Here is an 8,144-nt window from a genome sequence, read left to right on the forward strand (position 1 = left end):
CTGTCTAGGTCTTTTTAAACTATCCAACCCAGGTTTATGATTTCTTTGAAGAATGGAAAGAAGTATCTTAACTATTCAAACATAGCAAATCATTTCCTGTAAGTCAGTTTTGTCCTCCCCTTTGAGATGAAGTTTTAATCAGTTGAAATTAATATGAAGTGTCTTTTATGAAGTCTTATTTTTTCACCTCTCCTTCTGAAGGAAAAAATGAAGAGAATGCTGTGAAAGTTTGATCAAGCTTCTTTTTTTATTTTTTTAATGTTTTATTTTAACAAATTAAAAGAAGTTACTGCTTTTTAAAGCCGGGTTCTCCAAATGTGTTGCTGCCAGATCATATTCAGTCCAAGACTAAAGGATCATACTGAGCCAGTTTCCTGGACACAAAATAAGCCTAGTCCTGGGTTTAATATCTCCATCACTGGATAATCTTCAATATACCACTGGGACAGATAGCAGTCTAGGAATAGGCTTAATCTGTGTTTAGGAACCAAAATCCTTTAGAGTTCTATTTTATCATCAAAGTTCTACATCAATGCATGGCATGTCCAGAAAAGTGATGTTTCACCACTTAGTATTTGGTCTAATCAGGTTTTATTACTAGCTCCTACCTCAACAGCTGAACACAACAGCAGGCCAATGAGAGACAGGGGACTTTGATGTTGATACTCCGGCTAGTTTGAAGTTGGAGCTCCCTCAAGGTACATATAGGGACCTCAGTATAGCATAGTGATAGATCAATAGATAGATAGATAGGTACTTTATACCTGGGGAGAAATTGTGTTACAGCAGTAAGGAAAACAAGGCACAATCATGGACTAATTACAGTACAGCAGGTACACATAATATGCAAATATGCAAACTGTCTATAATCTCAAGATGTGCAATACCTACAGTGTCAGTCAAATCAAATAAGTCGTCTGGGCACCAAAACAAAAACTATTGTTGTTCCCTCCAAGCTAGCTTGGGTCCAGTGTCCAGCCAGTCAGGGGATGCATTGAGCAGCCTGATGGGAGGCTGGTTCTGTAGGGAGGACCTGAAATGCTCCATAGAGCACCGTGGTAGAACCAGTCTGCTGCTCAAGGTGCTCCTCTGCTTGATCAGAGTGACATGACGCTGGTTTAGGTTCTCATGGCAAGTTCCCTCATGGAAACAGAACCATTTGGCTGTAAAAGTCAATACTTGGTGTGGAACCATGGAATTGTTTTCTACCTCTTTTGTTTCTCAGTTTTTACCCCAAAATGCACTGCCCTCATGTCAACTATTAAACCAATCAGCAACTTCCTCTGGTCTTCTCTAGAACTTTCACCACAGTTTTGCCACTACTTGTTGTGAGGTATACTCATCTATCTGCCTTATGTTTTTAAAATGGAGTTATGAAAGCCTTGACCTACATTCAGAATGTATAGCAGTATCACACACACATATAGTCACTGATAAATATTTGGCTTTGTTGCTAAATGGTGAGGATGTAAACATTTTTTATCATGTAAATATTATGTTTCAATAAAACCAGTAACAAATGATTTTGCTTTATTGTTTACTCAATGTGTTTTGTGCACTAAAATTAACCTCACTCAATTTTAATATATTGAATCTACCTTAACTACAGTCATGCTCGAAAGCATGCACCCCCGTTTCATCTTCTCCACTTTGTTAAGTTACACTTATTCTACAATAGATTTAGTTCCATTTTGCCTCAAACATCTACACACAATCATGACGAAATGAAAACAGGTTTAGAACATATGCAATCTTATTTTACTGACAAAAATATTGTAATAAGCCGTGGGTCACCCTCAAAAATTGGGTAGTTGTCAAATGTCAGGCAGAAGACGACAGCACACACTTATAGAAGAATATCACCTTTATTTATAATCAATTTCATAAAACCACAAACATGGTCTAAAGCGCCCCCTGGAGGCGGCAGGCGTCACCGGGGAGTGACCCTGCAAGGTAGATTACAACAACGTATGGGCTAAACCCTAAGCCACAGCAGTCTGTTTCACTCATGCTCACACTGGACAACCGCACACAGCACAGCACTGCATTAATGGTTCAAGTAGGCTACCCACTGCAAAACACAGTATTAATTGTCCAAACACCCACTGCAAAACACAACAATAAAAGATGTATTAGAATCTCCTCCGAGGAGCATTAACCAATCTGCATGTCCCTCGATTTTCTAGGGACTAATATATAAATATCTAATTCGGCAAAAGTTTGAAAAGTCAAAAGTCAGAGATACGGCGAGTCAATGATGATTGCAGAGGGTGTGGCTTTTCACATAAAGGTGTAGGCTATAACTTCTGAACGGTTCGACCAAACATCACCATACGTTGTTTGCCTATCAACACCCATGGAGAGAGGGTAAACCTCTGTTACTGGCCCGATCAAACAAGATGGGGGCACTGTAGCTCTATAACTATAGCCTGGTTGTCTTTGATGCCCTGGTTGCACCTTGCATCTGCCTGGCCTCCATATCGCTATTTGCAGCTATATTTAGGGCCCGAGCACTGGCGGTGCGAGGCCCTATTGAAATTTTAAGGATTATTAGGGCCCGAGCACTGGCGGTGCGAGGCCCTATTGAAATTGTAAGGATTATTATTATTCTCCTACCTTCTCCTTCTTCCAAAACAAATGCCTTTTTGGCGGCCTAAACATCGATGAAAACGGATGAAACTTTGCAGATACGTCAGTCCGGGGAAAAATGTGATATTTCATGGGTGATGGAAATGGGCGTGGCAAAACGGCTCAAGAGCGCCCCCTGGAAAGTTTAAAATGGCGAGCCCCACCTTTCAGTTTGATGTAGGCGAACGAAATTCGGAGGGCATATGTATTTCATCGAGACACACTAAAATGTCTCTTGGAGCTATACCCAACATGCAACAGGAAGTCCGCCATTTTGCTCTTAATGTGCCATTTTCCCATTGTTTTTACCATTTCCATGCCTCGTACTTTAACAAACTCCTCCTACAGCTTTCATCCGATCAACTTCATATTTGGCATTCGCCATAAAACACGAAGTCCTTATAACTCCTACATACATTATCCAATTTGTCCGATATATCTCACGCTTCATGACGGTTCTGTCCTGAACACATCTATGTGTCAGTATTGCGTCATACTTATAGCGCCACCTATTGGTGAAACAGGAAGTCCTCATAACTCCTGCATACATCATCCGATTTGCACCAAATTGCTGACGATTCATGAAGGTCGCATTCTGAACACATCTATGCGTCGGTATTGAGTCATACTTACAGCGCCACCTACTGGTGAAACAGGAAGTACTCATAACTCCTACATACGTTATCCGATTTACTCCAAATTGCTCATGCTTGATGAATGTCGCATCTTGAACACATCTGTTATTTAGTATTGCGTCATACCTACAGCGCCACCTGCTGGTGAAAGAGGAAGTACTCATAACTCCTACATACATTATCCGATTTACAAATTTCTGATGCTTGATGAAGGTCGCATCCTGAACACATCTGTGCGTCAGCATTGAGTCATACTTATAGTGCCACCTACTGCTTACAGGAAGTCCTCATAACTCCTACATGCATTATCCGATTTACTCCAAATTGCTCATGCTTGATGAAGGTCGCATCTTGAACACATCTGTAAGTCAGTATCGCTTCATACCTACAGCGCCACCTACTGGTGTAACGGGAAGTCCTCATAACTCCTACATACTTTGTCCGATTTACACAACATTTCTCACGCTTCATCAATGTACCGTCCTGTACACATCTATGCGTCGGTATTGAGTCACGCTTAGAGCGCCACCTACTGGTGACAGGAAGTTTCTCTCAGTACTGGACACCGAAATAGCACAGCCTTTAACGGCGCCGCACCCCGACACGCGTGGGGTGCGAGGGCCCGCTCAATGCTGCTCGCAGCCCTAGTTTTTATATTTTAATTTATTTTTTTCATCCTTATAGGCTATTTTATTTGCCATTGTTGGCACACAATTTGTGGTTATTGGACCCACCTGTCTTAAGCTGATGCGCGGTGGTCGGTGGAACCCTTTGCTGAACAATGAACTGTGAACACAATTATAACAGCTGTGTTCGGAATCGCTCCCTCGTTCCCTCCAAGCCCCCAGGATCAGCTTGGCGCATTGAAGCCACCATGGGCTTTCAGGCCAAGCTCGGTATTGCAAGTCACATGACGGCATGCGGCCCAAGACCCTTATTTCCCATGGTTTGTGGATTGTGATAGATAGGGCTAGAAAAGGAAAACAATTTTTTCTGGGTATCATTCAGCATCAGAGACCAATCTAATCAATATAAACTTTTAATTCAATTGGGTTTTTTTGTTTTTGAAGCCACCAATACCTGTACCATTTGAAACTAGTGCTGTGAACGAGCCTCGGGGACGCTGGGCGCGCGTTCATGAGTCCTGCAAACTCGGCGGAAAACACGTCACCATAGGAAGACCCGCCCTACTCTGCCTCTGATTGGATAGTTTTAAGGAGGTCATATGTAATGACGTCGGCTAACATTTCCTATGCTTTTAGCAATGAAGCTGCTATGATCATGCTAATCATAGATATGAACGTATGTCTATGATGCAAATGATCATGACATGTGGTTACTTTAGGACATCGTTGGAAAAGATCTAGAGGGTAAGTGGGTCAATGTTGAATAACTTAGCTAACATTATCTAATGTTACATTTCTTTATATTAACGTCAACTATATTGATAGGCTAGGTAGCTATGCTAACGGTAGCTAATGCTAACGGCTTAGTGTTAACTTTAGTTAACATTAGTTAATGCTAACGTTACTTTCGGAGGTTTCAGATGTATTTCAATTTTAACATAAGGTTGAGCATGCTCAATGTAACATACATCATACATTGATTACAGTCTGTAATCTTGTCTGGCGTTATTTAGCTATAGTGGGCTGATGCTTGCTGCTGCTACTATAGCATTTGCCACATTATACATCAAATTAATCAAGCATGGTTATTGTTATTACCTGAAGGCATTATTACCATTGCAAGTAAGCATGCCATGTATATGCCATGCCTGAAAATCTAACTAATATTGTAATTCTTCCCCATCATAGCTCATTGTACACTGATATAATCATTCTCCTTGCCTTTGCTAATACTCATCTCTTTTATCAAACTTTGTGCTAGGAAAGAAATCTGGCTGTGATTCGTCGCTAGTGCTCATCCAGGCTGTTGTCATCTCCCGCCTGGACTCCTGCAACTCCCTACTTGCTGCCATCCTGCAGCGTTGGCCATCAGACTCCTGGAGAAAGCTGCTGCTGACCTGGTGTTCAACAGCCCCATGCTCTTCCACACAACTTCCCTACTCTGTTCTCAGCACTGGCTCCCTGCGCTGTCCCATCCAGTTTAGGACTGTGGTGCAAGCCTACAGGGCAAATGAACAGCTCCCTCCTACCTCCAGGCTGTGGTTGCTCCAGTTGCTCCAAGCCCCCCTATGGCAGATTGTAACGACCATGGCTCTTTTCTGTCCTACCTGTTGCTGACCACAGCTACACTCGTTAAAACCGGCTGTTTTTGAGCGGCCGCTCCGAGCGCTCAAAGTTGAAAATATCTCAAGGCGCTGGTCTCGTTACTGCCGCTCCTACTGTTGTCTCCTATGGATCGTGTCATGTATCCACATCCTGCTTGCTCTAACGGTAGGCCTATCACATCCTGCTTGCTCTAACGGTAGGCCTATCGCTGTCAGATTTACCGTCAAGCTCGTTCATGGAACGGTCACTGGGCACAACGATTGCTGTCCATAATCTGGACATTAAAATAACATTCAGCCTATTGATTGCAGGCATAGAGACCTACTGCATATTAGAATAACATAGTCATATAATAACAATAATAATACTATTTATTATTGTTATTATTATTATTATTATTATATTAATAATAATAATAATAATAATACAATAATAATAATACTCATAAGTATTATGATAATAATAACATTGAATAGATAAACATAATATAATAGAATCGAATAGAATGGGTTTCATGGGTTAAGCCCAAGTCAGGTAGCCTAATTCAGGAGATAATAGTTAATTTATGAGTTAGATATTCATAGAAATCACCCAACAATCTATACATTAGCCTATAATACAATAAATAAATTACAGACATAATAAATACAACTATATACATAGGCTTATGATAAAATAAATACTAAATATATGAGCAAATATCGTATAGAACATGACATTATTAGGCCTATACATAATAAATACCTAACAGTATAAATAATGCATGCAGGTAGTGTAAAAAACATGTATGTAGCAAATTACATATAGTTGTAAAACTGTAAGAAACTGGTAAGTGCTGGAAACCTCGTTTTGATGTCCTTTTGTAGCCAACATATATAGGTATACATGCATAGCAAAAATCATAATAAAAAAAAAAAAAACATTTCTCATTTTTAAATAAATAAGCTTAAGGCAAAAAATGCTCCAACGCGCCCCGCTCTCCCCCTACTATTGTGAAATCACAACAGGCCTACATTTAACACAGTGGTCTGACAGGTGTGTGAAAACCTGGCGGAAGCGGTGTTCATAAAGGATGTGAATGAATTAGATTTATTTAATTAACAGTAATGTCAAATAAGGGGAACTTAGGAAAACTTGGCCATGTCCAAAGCTGGTTGCCTGCTGGCTTGGCATGCGTACTACAGCCTTTGCAAACATGTTTGCGGATCCGTGTGAACGCGGATCCTTATCGCAATACTGTTGTGTGAACGTGGAACCTTTGGGAAACACAAAAGAAGATCTTTCCCGTTTTGGAAAATTCGTTTTTGTGTAAACGTGGCCTTACCTGTTGCTGACCACAGCTACACTCGTTTCAACAGAAACGTTCGTTTAATTTACCGCCATGTTATGCAGGGCATCATTTAGAACATGTTACTGTTGGGCTTCAGAGCTGCTCGTCGTTTTGTTCGGTAAGTGACTAGTGACTCTTATTATATTTTCTCAAGTCACAATAAAAAATATTTTTTTTGTCACAATATAAATATACAAGCATTACAGCTAATCCCAGTGATAGGAAATGCCACTTATGCACAATTACAGGGACTTTCTCCCAGATGATCTAACATCTACCATTTAAAATATACACAGTGAATCTGTGGGATCATTGACGTCACATGGTGGGATGCCCTGCACAAGATGGCTGCCACGTCGGACGTGAGTCCATTGGAATTCTACAGCACAATGGCCAGTCTAGTTCTTTATAATGTCTATGGCCTTATTGGGGCTTCTTCCTGATTGTGTCGGGAAAAGAGCCCGATGCATTGAAAACGAGGAGCACAGTGACATCTGGTGGTTTGCGGAGATCATAGCAGCCATTGCAACTGTAGCCTAGTAGACTACTGCACATGCATGTTCATTGTGATCTTGTGAGAACCGTGTTCACTGATTGAAAGTGCTGCAATAAATATAGAATGGTATGTGAATATGCACACTTGGTGCCTCCATCATTGCAGAATCGCTTCCAAACAGCCACGCTGTCAGAGGTTGCGACAAAACCTTCAAAACCTTCAAAGCTTTGAAAGCTTTCCCGGTACATTAATGACGTTTGAAGCAGCGCCAAGCTTCAGACGTCATCAATCACGTGGTCATCGTTTTTCGACACAAGCTCCTGCAGTCTAATACATTCATTGCAGAAGTCAGTTATGGTGAAGAACTACACTGCTCAGACCAGGAGGGAGGAAATCGTAATGGCTAGACTGAGGTTCGATCACACGGGACTGAACGGCACCTTGTTTGTACCGGGGAAAAGGGGGAGTGGTACATGTGGGCACTGTGGAGCTGCAGAAAACACTGAACATGTTCTGTTGCACTGTCCCAACTATGGAGTAGAGAGAGAGACTCCGGGATAAGGTCAGAGAAGCAGGTCGGGAATGGACTTTGAGGGGTTTACTGGGCACGGAGGGGGAGGGGGTAGGAATCTGCAGGAAGGCTCTATTTACTTTCTTGGGTGACACGGTTGTGGGGCAGACTGTAGTCTGTGAGCACTAGGATGATGACATGATGATGCACACTCTTGTACAGTAGGTGGCGGTATGCACCTTTAAGCTGTTTGCGATCCGCCATAAAACCCAAGGGAGAAGAAGAAGAAGAAGCTTCTGGTTCGTATGTCCCA

This window comes from Borostomias antarcticus (genome assembly GCF_949987555.1).
Source record: "Borostomias antarcticus genome assembly, chromosome: 23".
Taxonomy (NCBI): Eukaryota; Metazoa; Chordata; class Actinopteri; order Stomiiformes; family Stomiidae; genus Borostomias; species Borostomias antarcticus.